We start from the raw sequence: 18,001 nt of genomic DNA, 5'->3' as shown, positions 1-18,001 counted from the left end.
CTGACTGCTTCGATTTATTGCAATTTCTGTGATTACTGAAAATTTCTGAAATTCTGGATTTGAGTTCTTGAAAGTGTTATAAAAAAGTAGAAAAAAGAAGTACATCAAAATTCCAAGTACAAAAAAATTATAAATGAAATACGTCCAGTGTGTAATTCTGGCACAAAAAATACAGTAAACTGGCAGTGATTTTACAAAATTTATCCCAATTAATTGGCGCAATATTTTTGTGTAATTCCAGTGCCATTGTTGAGATAAGATCTTGAACTTTCTGTGGTTTAATTTTCAGATTCCATTTTGCATTATACAGTTCCAGATAAATCTGTAAAGTCACGCACAATTTACAAAAAAATTCCAGTAGTTATGTTTTTTGTTTTCTTCATCTATTCTAGTGCTTTTCTTTAGGTTTCTTTTAGGTGTCATCCTTTAATTGAGTACCTTATTTTTCTTGCTTGTCTTTTCTTCACTATTCTTTGAGTATGTCATATATCTGGTATACCTTTTGCTATAGTCTTTCTTGTTTACACCTTTTCTTGATTGTCTTTTCTTGTTCTTTAAGTTTTGTGGTGTTTTGGCTTTGTGAAAGAGTGGTTTGCTTTGACATATTTCATTTGAGAGTTACCAAAACCTCAATAGCAGATTGGTTGAGGGAAGTATTATTTCTTGAAGTGATTTGAGTGTCTTTTAATTTCCATTACAGCACCATATTTGTTCCATTTTCTAACCTTGTTTTTCTTGAAATTGTTTTGGGAAAACATCTTTGCAAAATCAGTCAAATATTAATTAACTAAAAGACATTATAGATATTCCTTAAACAACACACCTCCCTATTAATCAGGGATCACGATGTATCAGTTAATAACTTATATTCAGCCCATCATGAAGAAATCCCATAACTAGCACTATAAATAAAACCTCCACAAAGTTGTAAGCTACGTTTTTACTCTGAAAGAACACCCCCGACTACTTGAGTCCAATAGTGAAAGAAGGAAGGCCGAAGTTACTCAGAGGATAACCAACAAGCACCAACACATCACCAAATTGTGTTACCTGGGTCCTCCTTTCCCCTACACAGGTACACTATATATTTATGGATAATCCGATAACGGTCTGATAGGGGGTGACCTAATAAGTCTAACAAACTCTTGTTAGGATAGAATATAAATGACTCAGGTACTATATTAAGAAGTGAACTTTAAGTCTAATTCAATCTTACAAAATCAGTTTATAACATGAGGTTTACACCCATATAAAATGTTATAATCTTTAATCAATGGGGGGTCCGAAATAAATTAGTTTAGATTAAGGTTGAAGATGATAGTGAAAATTGAATTGAGTTATTTTAGTAATATGATTTAAATTTTAAAAATATGTTTAATGTTTAACTTTTCATTTCATACTAAAAAAAATAAGATTTACCAACATATTTTTATCCATGAATTTGAATCTGTAGGTAAATTCAATATTACCTTTGGATATTTTTCACGAATCTGAATTCGTAGGTAAATTCAGTATTATCTACGGATATTACTCACAAATCTGAATTCCTAAATAGATTTAACATTATCTACAAAATATTACCCACACATCTAAATCTGTAAGTAAATTAGTTTTACCTACAAATTATCAACTACAAATCTCTATTCATGGGTAAATTTGACATTATGCACAAATTTTATCCATGAATCTATATCCAAAGGTAAATTGAATATTATTATTAATTATTAATATAATATTTTTATTAACAATATTAAGAATATTATAAATATAAATAATCTTAATAGTTTTAATAATATAAAAAATATTAATCATAATAATTATATACGTAATATTAAAAAAAATTATTATAATAAAAATAATTATAAAATCTTAACTAATATTTATAAATAATAATTACAACTAATAAATATACACATTATTAACATTATAAAATTAATAATAATAACAATATTGATGATGATCCTGCCTGTTGACCAGAACGTTGGAACTTGCCTCGTCAAACTTGGATCGACGTGTGCACCGCTTCAACCTCCGTCCTTCGTCACGATCCACCTCAAGAACCTGCAAAAGAACAGAGCGGCGCCGCTGCGGCCGATCGCACTCCAACGCCCAAGTCAGTGACTGAACCACCAAATACTTCAAGAGCAAATACTCAAGAACTCTCAAGGAACCGTGCAATGTTCTCTCTCACAGTATGCTCAAGAACTCGCAAGCGTAAAGAATACAATCTGAACGTGCGTACCTTGAAAGTTCGTTGAGAAACCCTTAAATACCTGGTCACTTTCTCTCTCCTGGCAGTTACAGACCTGGACACGTGGCTCGCATCCAGCTGTACACGTGCCATCATCTGGAGCCTCCTTGACTTGGGTGCTGCTTCTGACTCTCCTTTGGCTGAGTTACTTATGCATGGTACTGCCCAGTGCATAGCTAACTTGGAGCGCGATCTCTACTGGGATTGGCGAGTTAGGGTGCCTTCGTACACCTTCCCTGTGGTCTCGCCGGCCGCCTTCATAATCTGCACCACCTTCATCTTCGGCGATGTGCTTGCTCCGGCGATCTCTAATCAGTTGGTCGCCTGAGTTTACATCTGGCGACTTCATCTTTAACCCGGTGACCGCCGGTTCTGGTGTGCTGGAGATCGGAGCACGCCAACATAATAACTGGCGACTTCACGAGCCCCCCGACCTCCTTCCCTTCTGCCAACCTGGCGTCTCGTCAACATGCCTATACTGTAGCTTGGTGCCACGTCATCACTTCCGATTACCAGGGCTGTACAGATGATAATAATAATATTATTATTATTAATATTAATTATTTTAATAATATTAATGATATGGATAATATAAATAATAATATTAATATTATTAATATAAATAATATTAATAATATTAATGATATTAATATCTATACCTATACCTCTTTAACTGCTCTCAAAAAAATTTCCAATTTTTTCCTATTTTATCCTTAAATTAATATTTAGTTTTATTTTATTATTTTGGTTATTGCATAATTTCCTTCTTTTTAAAAATATTTGGAATAAATGGAGGAACAGTTTTGAATTAAAAGAGAAGGTTTATTTTTGAGATCAATTGCTTAAAGAGAGAGTGTCTCTTCAAATTATGAGAGTGAGAGAGAGAGAGAGAGAGAAAATATTAGGAAACGTGAGTAAGTAGTGGCCAAACACAACGATTTACAATAACCAACTATTAAAAAAATCTAAAGTAACCGTCTCATCCACTACTTCAATTGTCTTTTCATCAACCTCCACTCTTTTCAATGCTCTCTTACGAGAGTGTAAAAGAAGCACAAAAGAAGCCTATATAATTTCGATTATTTAATTGTTGGAAGAGCAAGTGGAGGTGGAAGAAGTAGAAAATGGAGAAGCTGATCTAGGTGAAGGAGAATCAACTGTTCTCCCCAACCTTTCGCGACCCCTTTCACTAATCTCAACCAGGTCGATTCTGACCTCGCTTGCTTGAACCCTCCAGGAGCAGGTTTCACTTTTATTCTTCTTTTTCTCATTCTACTATATTCCTTCATCTTTACCCCCATTAATTTGGAAAAATGATTATTAACGTAACACCGATTTGATTGTTTGCTTATTCATGTGTTTTGTTTGAGTGTATGCAAGGTAAGACAATTATTTCTATATTTAACGTTTTTTTGGATGAGTTTAGAGAGAATGTCTCAGTTAGATCTGTAATCACTTTTGTTGTCATATTAAATCATTATTATTATCTTATTTTATATTTAGTATATTACTGATTCTCAATTATGATAGTTAGCAAATTACATGGAAGAGAAGGCAATTGGACCTTGGTTCCTAATTAGTATCTTTTGTCTTCTAGGTGTTAGACATGATGGTTGATATATTCAAAGGAGATCAGGTGGTGACTCCTCATATTAAAGTTGATCCAGTTGTTGGTGTTGATGCTCAGCCCAACAATAATCTATCTGAGTCTGAAACATCTAAAACATCCTGTTTCTAAAACACTGGCTACTAATGATGAAGCATCTGAAGAACCGGTGATTGACCATTTTGACAATGAGGCACCATCAACCATGGTTGACTGATGTATTTTCATATTCGTGGAATGTTTGGTCTGATTTTTTAAGGGTGATGAGTGGAGAGGATTGAATATAGTATAAAAGTATTCCACAATAATGGTATTATTTGTTGGGTTTAATAGTGCCAAAGTTTCAAGAGGGGGGAGGGGGGGTGAATTGACCTTTTAAAAACTTCTCGCAGAATCAGTATTTATCACAGTATACAAAAAATAAATCGATTTATTTGAAAATGAACAGATTTATTTTGGCACTGTTAATGTTTAAAAAAAACGTTTATATCAGCCAAAATATTCTCAAGATTATGCAGATTAATTTGCAAGTCACACACACCCTGATATTAGAAAGAAAACCAGTGAATCACAAAACAGCAACCTTCAATTTTAAGCAAGTGATTAAGGTTCAATTGATAGCTTGACAATTAATTGAGTAACCTATCACAATCAATCTGTTCCAGTGGCTTTTAACAGATTATGTATGTTCTTTTCAGAATCAAACAGTTTTTCCAAAAAATAAGAACAGTATGAAATAAGCCCAGAAAGAACAGGTTTATTTTTTATTGAACAGATTTATTTCTTGACATTTTAACAGATATGCAGTAATTCGAGTGCAGAGATTAAGGGAGAATGAACACAAGGTAATTATACTGGTTCACTCAACTGAGCTACATCCAGTCTTCACCTAAACCAAGGTGAAATTCACTAAATCACAATTCAAACAACCACAAACACCACTGTTCTTGAACCCTACAAGAACTTTGGTACACTTGCTGAAAAACCATATTTCAGCATACACACTCTTCAAGAAACCCTATCAAGAAGAGTTTACAACCACACTTTTACAAGAAATGAAATGTAAAACGAATACACCTGATAGAGGATGCAGAAATCTGCCTTAAACTAGTAGAACAGATCGCTTAAACAGTAGTAGCACCTCTCACCAAGCTTTGGAACCAAACAAGAACAAGCACACTTTTGATTTTTGAAATCTTTCAAGAACACATGCTAATTCTCTGATGTAAAACTTGTTTTCTCAAATGTATGATTCTTGTTTAAACGCAGAAACAAGTTTTCTTTTTATAGAAAACCAACTTATAACAGATTTTTGAAAAACAGTTAAAGCTGTTATAAAAAGAACATATTGAAAATAAAATGAACAGATTTATTTTCAAAAGCAGTTAGAGAATCTGTTATGTGAGGAGACTTAGTCAACCATTCTGGTGCAGGGACAAAAACTAAAAACCGTTTAAGATAAGCTTTGCACCAGACTAAAAAGAATCTATTCATTTATAGATGAATAGATTTATTTTTCAAAACGATAACAGAAAAAGCTTAACTATTAAAACACAGTCGTTTTGAAAGGTAGAAGACTTAGTCAAAATACTTTATGCACAAAATCTAATTTTTACAAGACTTAGCTAAGGCATCAGTTTAAAAAAAGAATCTGTTTATTTAGAAAAGAACAAATTTATTTTTATGCAGTAAACATGTTTTTTGTAAAACATGTGAAAAACAGTTTAAGAAATTTTGTGTTTGCTCTTATCACATGGTCAGTGGTTAGGAGGTGAGTTACTCAGCAAAAAGCCTACTCTTAAACAACCTCTAAACACTACCTAAGACATTCTTAAAGCAAAAGGAAATATACATGAATTGTACATAAAAGTTTTCATCAAACACATGTCTTGAAGGGGCAGCAACCATTTCAACATTATTTTCTTTTAATTCTCATGATTTTGAATCTCATACTTTTTTGTTAATATTGGAAAAAGGCTGAATTTCCATTTCATGTTATTCTAAAGTTTGCATACCTGCATATTACTGGTGTATAATTAAGTTTATATTCCTACTATATTTCTTATATTTTTTCTTAGATTATCTTACTTAAATATAAAGTACTGCAACAAAAAATATTGTTGGCTAACTCTGTATTTCTAATTACTCTCCACTATTGTAGTAGTTTTAAAATTTATTTATGATCCTCCACAACACATAAACCACTTACCCAACTTCCCACTTTCTTTCTCTCTCTTTCCTTCCTATGTACCTACTTACCACATTCTTTTTTTACCATACTTCCCACATTTTGTGAAAAACTGATATATCATAAAAAAAATAATAAAATTAATAAGGAAAAAAGAGAAAACTTGAGAGAGGAATAAAGATTAGGAATAAATTGATAGTATGTTTTTCATGTTTTATTAATAGTTATAAATTTTTAATTTTTATTGTGTTGTAATATGTGAGTTTTTAAAGACAATAACAATCTTATGAAATTAGTTAAAAAAAGTATTTTATAATATTATCATTTACATTTAAAACTGATCAATTTCATATTTTAGATATTTTTCTCTTTTTTCTCTTAAATTTTATAATAAAAAAAATATCACATAAATTTCTTTGCAGATAAATTAATATTGTTAACAAATATGAAATTTACTTGAAATTATTATATCAATACCCTTCTATGCTTATCTTATTATTTATTAACTTACTTTTCTTTACTTTAATTACTTTGATCAAAAAATAGTATTAAAAAATTATATAATATTATTTAAAAAAATTATTTACAATTTTTAAATTGTCTAATTAAAAATAAATATAAATATTTAATATTTATAATTTTCAAATTCTCTTGCAAAGACTAATATTTATATAATTATTAAAGAGTGTATTTATGATTGCAAAATGTGAAAAAAAAATTGAATGATAACAATTGTGACATATATAATAATTTAAAGAAAAATTATATAACTAATCCTAATTAATTTATTTTATATTCAATTTTTTTTTAACTTTTCAAATATTAATGTGGTATAAACATTCAAAATCTTAAGAATGAAAGATGGAAAATATATAAGAAAAAGGAAAAAAATTCCTAAAATTAGTTAATAGTTTTACAATTTTAATATATTTTTTAAAGCAATTATTATAAAATTAATCACTTTTAATTTGTAACAATTTATTATTCAATCTCAGTATATTTATATTTTAACATATGTTTTCCACTTGAAATTAATACTTTATCTTATTATAATTAACTTAATTTTTTTACTGTAATTTTATTAAAAAATAGTATTAAAATATTATATAACCTTATTTACAAAATAAATTATTTAGTTATCTAGCAACAAATATTAACAAATATTTTATTTTATTAATTTATTTTAGTTATCAATACTCTATACTTATATATAGAGGAAATTCCTCATTATAACTGTTTTTGGTTGTATAAATTTATTTTTCTATTTTATCTTTATATTAATATTTTATTTTGGTTATTTCGTCATTTTATAATTACTTAAATTTTAAAATTAAAAAAATAGTTAATATTAAATTTGAAAGAACTGTTTGAGATGTGCATTACATTTATTATTCATAATTACTTTCCACTATCGTAGTAGTTTTAAAATTTATTTAAGAAACAGTTGTTATGATTGAGAAAACTGTAGAGGAAAACAATGATTTGACATCTATACCTATATATAAAGGGGATTCCCCCTGCTCTTATTTTTTTTCCTATTTTATCCTTATATTAATATTTAATTTTATTATTGTATTATGGTCATTGTGTCATTTCTTATTCTCCTCTTAACTGCTCTTAATTTTTTTTCCATTTTATCTTTACTTAATAATTTATTGTATTAATTTATTTTGGTTATTTGGACATTTTATAATTTCAAAATTTAATAAAATAATTTTTTAATTTTAAAGTTTATTTTATTTGTTATTATTTAACTGGAGAGTGGAGAGTGGAGAATTGATTAGTTACTTTTCTGTTTTAAAGATCTTCTTCTCTATTAAATAAAAAATGAAAGATATTTGTAATATTTTGTGGACCACTTAGCAGGAGAGTGGAGATTTGGTTCCTGATTTAAACTGATATTCTTTTTTTATTAAAATTGTAGAATTTTAAAATTGATTTAAGAAACATATTTTATGAATTCTCCACTACACATAACCCACGTATTCTACTTCCCACTTTCTCTCTCCTATATAGGTACCTACTTCCCACTTTCTCTCTCCAGTACACATAACACATTCTTTTTTTTTACCATACTTCTCACTTTATTTTCTCTTTCCTTTTCACTTTCATGTAAAATCATACTTTTATTTCTTTGATTAATCTTTCTGAAACCCTAATTTGACATTTGTTTCATGAAATTGTAATTGAAGTTTGTGACTAGAGGGAACGAAAAGACTCAAAAGTTGGGCGCTTCATCACAACAATAGGTAATTCTCTTTATATGCATTTCAATTTGTAAAACACTAATTTGTCTTCTGAAATTGTGATTGAAACATGTGACTAAAGGGTTAAATGAAATCATACAGTATTAAGGAAATAATAATTATCAAATTATATGCAATATTTGACGATATTGTACCCAATTATATGCAATTAATTTAATAATTATAGAATCTCATGATTAGTATCCTACCTAATTAGATTGTAATTTGGGAAGAGAAACTCCCTATATATTTCCTATGCATGAAGTGATGTAATACACATAAGAGAATAAGAAACATCTCTTCTTCTTACCATTTTTTTTATCATTTTCTTATATGGTATCAGAGCACCGATCTTGGTGCCCTGACAGCCTCTCCATTTTTATTCCCTAAATAAAAAAATCATGTCTGGCAAAGAAGGCACCAGTAACGAGTCCGATAGAAACCTCGTACAACGCTTCAATGCCGAGCAAATGCAGGTCTGCTTGCCCATAACTCCTCTTCTAATTCTGCTTTTACGAAACCATGGATTTTGGATAGCGGAGCAACCCATCACATTGCATCTTATTCACAATTTTTCACACACACTTCATCATCATTTCTTTCAAATGTTAATCTGCCCACAGGCTCAACTGCGCCCATCTCATCTACTGGCACAATTAAATTTTGTTCCGGCCGGTTGACCTGGGTCGTCTTTATGCGTGGCTTGTTCTAACAAGTTAGGGCACCTTCGTTTTGCTTCGTCTGTCAGTACCTGAAAAAAGAAGAACAAAGGGGCGCCCTCGCGGCCGTTTGCACTCCGACGATCAAGTCAGCTAGCGAGAAACACCAAAGTAACTAGAAACTGTATAATAATCTCAATGACTGAAAATTGTATGGCTAAAGCTGTGTTGCCCTAATTGTCTTGTGCTCTCAGCGGATGCGCCGTCAAGAACAATTAGGGTTTGTGCTCCGTATGTCTATCTGGGAACTAGGTTAAAACTCGTGTAATTGTGAAAAACGTCCCTCTCTAGGGCTTATTTGTGCCCTATATATAGGTGAAAACTAGGGTTTACCTCTGCGTTGCCTGCTATTATCTAGGGTTCCTTGGAGAAGGTCCTTGCGCCGCTATCTTTAGGATCTTAGTGTATCTGGCCCATGGACTTCCCTTATCTGGAGTGCAATGTATAACCTTATGGCCCCTTGGGCTCTAACTTGAGCGTTGTATTTATCGCGCCATCATACTGTTCGAGTGCCCTAATTAAACACGTGTCATGCATGCAGCCTTCCCTAGATACCTTTAGTGAGCACGTGGGCATTACCACGTGCCCTTTTGACTTGATCATTTATTCTGTGCATAGGGACCCACAGTGCCGCCACCCAACTTAGGGTTATCCCATCGTGTGGGCCCCCTCTCTGCGAAATGCTTACGTCATGCGGGTTGACTCTTCTGGCGATGTCTTACTCAGGCGATGTCTTACTTAGGCGATGGGCGATGATCCATATTAGCGGTGACACATCTCGGCAGTAACCGCTTATTTACATTGCAGAACGCCGCTTTTACATTCGACGACTACGTTGACTTCTTGACTACCTACCTTTCTTCTTACCTTTCTCTTGTCCACTCTCAAAGATGTTCTTTGTGTTCCTTCTTTTAATTTAAATCTCATGTCCATTAGTAAGATAACCAGTTCACTAAATTGTTGTGTCGTTTTTACTCCACATGGTTGCGTTTTACAGGACTTGTCTACGGGGAGGATGATTGGCTCAGGTAAACAACACGCAGGCTTATACTACATGTCCCCTCTTCCAAACCAAGCTCACGCATCTCAAATATCGACCAATCCTGATTTATGGCACAAACGCCTTGGACATCCTTCTCCGGCGTGTCTACAACTTGTATCTTCCTTACTACCTATCCCTATCAGTAAAAATCTCATTCCCATTCATAATCATTGTAGTATTTGTCCCAAAGCTAAACAGACAAGGCTACCCTTTCCTTTAAGCACAATAAAATCTCATTCTCCATTTAATCTATTGCATTGTGACATTTGGGGTCCTCATAAAACCCCAACTCATTTTGGAAAACGTTTTTTTTCTCACTATAGTTGATGACTATACTAGATGTACTTGACTATTTCTTATGAATCACAAATCTGAAACCCAACATCTCTTAGAGTCATTCATTACATTTGCACAAAATCAATTTCAGGCATCTATTAAAACCATCCGCGTTGACAACGGACTGGAATTTATTTCAATGTATGATTTTTTTCTCAAAAAAGGTATTGAATGTCAACGCACTTGCGTTTACACTCCTCAACAAAATGGAGTAGTAGAACGCAAACATAGACATGTTTTAAACACAGCACGAGCCCTCCTATTTCAGTCCAATTTACCATTAGAATTTTGGGGAGAATGCGTTTTAACCGCCACATATATCATTAATCGTTTGCCATCACCTTACTAAAAAATAAATCACCTTTTGAGCTACTATATAATCAACCACCTTCACTTTCTCACCTAAAAACTTTTGGTTGCCTCTGTTACGCAACTGTTGTTTCACCTAAGCAAAAATTTGATCCGCGCGCCCGACAATGCATCTTCATTGGTTATCCTCACAATCAAAAAGCATACAAATTATTTGATATAGATGCAGGCACTTTTTTTACAAGTCGGGATGTCATCTTCCATGAAAGTGTTTTCCCATTCTGCCAACAGTCACAGACACAATCCTCACCTCCATTACAAGGTATTTTGCCCACTATTGACATTGACTTACCCACTCCTGTCCAACATTCACTCGATCAACCTTCTTCTCTTACTCATCACAATGCACCTGAACCTCCATCAAACCAACCTTCTTCTCCTACTCGTCACAATACACCTGAACCTCCATCAAACCAACTCTCTTCTCCTACTCGTCACAATGCACCTGAACCTCCATCAAACCAACCTACTTCTCCTACTCGTCATAATACACATGAACCTCCAGTAGACCAACCTTCTTCTCCCATGCCAAGAAGTTTAGCACCCATTACCAAACCTTCTCCAACCGACCTTCCTGTTCGACGATCCAGTCGCACATCAACCCAACCTTCCTGGCTTCAAGACTACGTAACGGGATCCCAAGCCAATCATTCGACCACTGCCCAAGACCGACCGAATGGAACCAGGTATCTTATGCATCATTTTCTTTCTAATTCACGATTTTCTTCTACATATAGTTCATATCTTGCTAACATCACAGCCACCAAAGAACCTCACACTTATGCTCAAGCTATCCTTGATCCAAATTGGCAAAAAGCAATGGACGAAGAGCTTTCCGCCTTGCAGCTAAATCAAACGTGGACCTTGACACCGTTATCCACTGGGCAGAAACCCATCAGATGCAAATGGGTCTATAAAATAAAGTACAACTCAGATGGTAGCGTCGACAGATATAAGGCGCGCCTTGTCACAAAGGGGTACACTCAGATTGAAGGTGTCGATTATTCTGAAACTTTTTCACCAACAGCAAAATTAACAACTTTGCACCATTGCAGCAGCCAGAAATTGGTTTACTCACCAGCTAGATGTGCAAAATGCCTTCTTACATGGCACATTGCATGAAATTATTTACATGGACTTGCCACCCGGGCATCATCGACAGAGGGAGAACATTGTATGTCGACTCAACAAATCCCTTTATGGTCTCAAACAAGCATCTCGAACATGGTTTTCAACATTTTCTCATGTGATTAAATCTGTAGGATTTCAACAGTCCAAGACAGATTACTCTCTATTCACAAGACAGAATAACTCATCATTTACTGCCCTTTTGATTTATGTGGATGATATTCTTTTGACAGGAAATGATTTGACAGAAATTCAGCGTGTTAAAGATTGTTTATTACAACAATTTCGCATTAAAGATCTTGGACACCTAAAATATTTTCTAGGGATTGAATTTTCCCGTTCCAAAGCTAGTATTTACATGGTCCAAAGAAAATATGCGCTTGATATTTTGCAGGATACGGGACTCACAGGTGCTCGTCCAGACAAATTTCCAATGGAACAATACCTAAAACTCACACCAGACGATGGAGAGTTATTAAAGGATCCAGTCAAATACAGGCGACTCGTGGGACGACTGATATACCTCACGGTTACTCGGCCTGACATAGCATTTTCGGTTCGGACCCTAAGTCAATATATACAGGATCCACGGAAACCTCATTGGGATGCCGCAATTCGAGTCCTAAAGTACATCAAAGGATCACCAGGACAAGGATTGCTATTGCCATCCGAAAACAATCTGACATTGACAGCTTATTGTAACTCAGACTGGGGAGGTTGTCAGACAACTCAGAGATCAGTATCTGGATATTGCATTTTTCTTGGTTCCTCTATTATCTCATGGAAATCAAAAAAAGCAGACAAACGTATCAAGATCATCAGCGAAAGCAGAATACCGCGCAATGGCCAATACTTGTTTGGAGATAGTTTGGTTGCGATATCTGTTGCAGGATTTAAAGGTGCCATGTAACTTGCCAGCTCAACCTTTTTGTGACAATCAAGCGGCATTACATATAGCAGCAAACCCAGTATTTCATGAACGCACAAAACACATTGAGATAGACTGCCACATTGTGAGAGAAAAATTACAAGCTGGGATAATCAGTCCTTCATATGTACCGACACAGTATCAGCTCGCAGATATTTTTACGAAAGCATTGGGCAAGGAACGATTTTTGACGCTACGACACAAGTTGGGGGTTCTTGATCTTCACCTACCAACTTGAGGAGGAGTATTAAGGAAATAATAATTATCAAATTATATGCAATATTTGACGATATTGTACCCAATTATATGCAATTAATTTAATAATTATAGAATCTCATGATTAGTATCCTACCTAATTAGATTGTAATTTGGGAAGAGAAACTCCCTATATATTTCCTATGCATGAAGTGATGTAATACACATAAGAGAATAAGAAACATCTCTTCTTCTTACCATTTTTTTTATCATTTTCTTATATACAGAGCATTAACTAAACTATATTCTCATTTCCTCATATTTTACGGAAAAGTTACTTCCAATTTGATTTTTAAGTTTTTTGTCATCACCATTTCTTTATCTTTGCTCTTCCTCTATATTTTCTTCTTTTAGGTTTTGATTTTTGAAATCATCTTAACTTTTCATAAAATTATGATTTTAGAGACCACCTTCAAAATAGGTTCTCTCACCAGAGAGCATTACGTAGAGAAAGCATTATGTAGAGAGGGTATGTCATTGTGTTCTTAAATTTATGTTTTACATGTTATACTAATATTTTGTTTGTTTTTTATTTGTTAATTGTAGAGAGTTAATATTCATAGCAAAATAGAGGAATCAGAGAAGGATTGTCGCGCTCACTCCCCCAATAGTAAGGTTCTAACACGAAGGAACATTAGATTTGGGTGCGAAAGATGGAAACAATTTAAACGAGTCTCTATACAGATCTAAGGGTCCAAGGTGAATAAAAGAGAAGCAGATTTCATTGCATTTTCTTCTTTTGTATATAATATTTTTCAAACAATTGAGGATGAATTTTTGGTTTATTGTTTAATGGTGTCATATGTATTGTAATGATTGTCATATATTATTGGTTCTTTATAGACCTAATGAAAAATATTGGTTTAATTCCTATAATTGATAAAATATTAAAAATTATTAAAAAAAAATATGAAACTCAAATTCTATTTAATTATTTTTTCGGTTGAGTTTGTAGTTTTAAATAAATTTTAACTATTACCAAATACATATATTCTTACCCATAATTAATAAAATATTAAAAATTATAAAAAAATATGAAACTCAAATTCTATTTAATTATTTTCTATCTTGAGAGACGGTTTTGAATTCAAATAGTAATTTTAAATTTTAAATTTTGAAAATTCATTCATATGTAACTTTTAATTACCGCTCTCCACTATTTTATTAACCTACTCTTTAACTGTATACTCTCTAACTTCTCATTTTAATGTTTTTAAGAGAAATTGTTTTTGAAGAATAAAAAAATACTAAAGAAAGAGAAATAAAAAATGTGGATACACACTACTCTTTAACTTCTCATTTTAATGTTATTAATAGAAATTGTTTTTGAAAAATAAAAAAAAATACTAAAGAAATAGAAATAAAAAATGTGGATACACATACACGTCAGTGCTGTGTTCCCGCTAGTAATGATAATGATAATGATATTTTTTATTCATAATATACTATAAATTTATATTATTATTATAAGTGTGCAAATAATAACATTATTTATTCAAATTTTAATATTAAACATAAATATAAATAATAATCACAACTAATAAATATGCACACTATTTACATTATAAAATTAATAATATTGATAATAATAATATTATTTATTAATATTAATGGTTTTAATAATATTGATAATATAAATAATAATATTAATAACAAATATATTAATATTCATAATTATAATCATACTAAGTATAATATTAATATAACATGAGAGACAACTTACTTCATTGGTGAAATGATTAAAAAAATTATCATTTAAGAGATTTAGCTTTAAATTCCATCGCTGCAGTTTCAATTTTCAACATTAATTAATAATAATTATATTATCATATATAATAATTTTAAAAAATAAACATAAATAATATTTATAAATAATGATTGGAAATAATAAAAAACGATTAAAATAATAATTAGAAATTTAAAAATAATGATTTGTTACTCCGTCATATAACCAGATCAAATAAAAAAACATTGTAACAAATTTAAAATACAAATAGTATTAATATAAATTTATTAGGTTATTTGACACTTAGATGTAGAGATTTGAAACTAGCATTCAACAAAACCAACCCATAGCTCTTGTCCATACAGATTTTTAAACTTTAAAATAAAAATAATTTAAAAGAATAATTTTCTTTATTATAGTAGTTGAAAAATATAAATATATAATAATATTCTAATTTAAATCCTTAACACTTACAAATTAATTTTTTATTATTAATTTTAATAAATTAATTTAACATAAAAAAATAATTATTATTTTAATTTATCTTATTAGAAATATTAATTAATCAATTAAAAAATTAAAAATATTTATATAAATTTTAAAATATGTGTTGAAAATACAAAAAAATTAAAAAATTATGGACTGCCTTGACTTATCTATTTTATCACCTACATGATACATTTCATGAATAGAATAAAGTCAACTAGATAAAAATATTTAACTTTTAATGGAAATTTGATGAATTGGATTGAATTTGAACATTTTAGTTTATGTTGATGTAAAAGTAAATATAACAAATAAAATACTTCTTAAGACGTGGAAGAACACTGTCTTCATTTATTTGTAGATTTTCACATTAATGTTTCTTTGGATATGACAGAAAGCTCTTAACAATAATGAAGCCACAAAAGTGACAGAAGAGTTAGTTTTGGTGGTTATTATAGACTAAAATATGAAAATTGTTTGGGGACACACTCAAATTAATTATATCTAAATTTATTAATCACCCGTAATTAAAATAAAACAGGCAGAAAAATTAATTTAAATATTATAATATATTAAATTGTTGTGTTTAAATTGGATTTTTCCTTATATCAGATTTTGAAGATTGATAATATTGAATTCAAATAATTTCAAGATAAAATTAATTAAATCTATTACTTCTATTGAACCTAAAAAATACCACAGTTTAAACTTAGTTCTATTAAATTCACGAATCACTTAACTCAAATTCGTAACTTTGTTTAATTTAAAGTTATAAATATATTTCAAATCTTTTTATTTGTTTTCTTTATTAGAAAATAAAATTAATTATACAAAATTTAGTAATACAGAATATACTATTTGATACATCAATTAATTTGAACATATATAATTCAAGTTTAGTTTGTTTATTTGATTAGTTCAATTTTTAACTTAGATTTAACTTTTAATTCATAAATTAAATTTAACAAATTAGTGATCGAATCTAAATTTATCAATCCTAATTTGAGTAGGTTGGATTCTTTGTAGCAAATCGTAATTTTATCTTACACTGTTAATTTGTTTGGTACATATATATTGTTAACTATTTTGGTGCTGAAATATATTTTTGATGCTACTGCATCATAATGATTTGTTTGTGGATAATAGTATTCTTACCATGCTATCTATTTTATTTTACCATTATAGAAGTTAGACTTCCTATGTTACAAAAATACTATACAAGTTTTTCCAGGGATTCATGGGATTCCACAAATTTTGGAATGATGAAGAAAACTTTTAAAATAGATAATCTACAATACTAATCTTATCTTTCCCATATTTAAAAATTAAAATTTATCTTTCGGATTATCCGATCTAGAATGATTTCCTTTTTATAAATAATTTTACTTTAAGATCATGTATCGTCCCGTCATCGGGTGTTGACCAAAGATCACAGTCAACGCATGGTGGGGGCCCCTCGAGGGATCCAAGGAAGAGAAGTCAACAAGTTAACCGCTTGAGTCAGTGCCTCGCAAGGGCGTCGCCCAAAAGAGGCATCGCCCAAGAGAGGCATCGCCGAGTAAAAACATCGCCCGAGAGGCTTCGAGTCTCGGCCATACAGAACAGAAGGAAGGTGAAGAGAAGTGTGGCTTCGAGGCCATAAGTCTAGCACAAGAAGGGGATATCCTGACTCGTGAAGTACTCATGCCACCGCTGGGAGACCCTGGAACAGATACGACCCATGAGAGGGCCATAACCAAGGGAGAACCACGTGCATGGTACGAGGGAAAGGTAGATCCACCCCCAGGGCAAGTAACTAGTGATTGGGATGCATGAGTTGGCACCCAGAAAGTCAACCCACGAGCCAGAAGCACTTCGCAGGAAAGAGGGCTCACACGTGCTCATTAAAGGTTTCAGTGAAAGATTGTCAAGGTACGCGTTAATTCAGTTAAGATGCGAATGTTCCAAGGAATGTTTTTATACACTTTCAATGCGCTTTAACGCGCTTTAAAAGATGAGAGGTGTATAAAAAGGGACCTTGGGAGCATTTGAAGGGATCAGATTTTTACCCTAAGACACACAGATACACTGAGCAAACCCTAGTTGTCTTCGCAACGCACTCACAGTGAGCACAAGGCAATTAGGGCAACACAGTTCTAGTCACACAGTTTTTTCAATCATTCAGTACAGTTTCCTCGACCACCTCTCAAAGGTGTGTCCCTTTTGATGTTTCTCGCTAGCTGACTTGATCGTCGGAGTGCAAACGGCCGCGAGGGCGCCCCTTTGTTCACTTCTTTCAGGTACCCATATACGGAGCAAGACGAAGGTGCCCTAGCTCGCAGGGACAAGCCACGCGCAAAGACGATCCCGGTCAACCGGCCGGAACATTTAGCGCCCACCGTGGGGCCGATCTAAAACGTCAGTCCCACCACGCAAGTTTCTCAGTTCCAGTTCTTAAAACCTAGATAAGTTGAGATAGTTTCTAGAAAACCATGACCACGAGACCAGCACGCGCTAGGAGCGAAGAGATGACCATGCAACAACTCATGGGCATGATGCAAGGGCTGCAGGATGCAATGGCAGCCTCGAAGGCAGAGCAAGAGCGCATACAGGCGCATCTTGCAGCTTCTCAGGCAAGAAACGATGAACTCCACCGAGCCAATGAGGAGTTACGTTGTGGATGGCGCGATGTAGACGAGCCTGAGACTGCCAACCCACCTAGGGAATTCACAACGCCGTTCT

Source organism: Phaseolus vulgaris, chromosome 1 (genome assembly GCF_000499845.2).
Source record: "Phaseolus vulgaris cultivar G19833 chromosome 1, P. vulgaris v2.0, whole genome shotgun sequence".
Classification (NCBI taxonomy): Eukaryota; Viridiplantae; Streptophyta; class Magnoliopsida; order Fabales; family Fabaceae; genus Phaseolus; species Phaseolus vulgaris.
Note: the sequence above shows the minus strand (reverse complement) of the source record.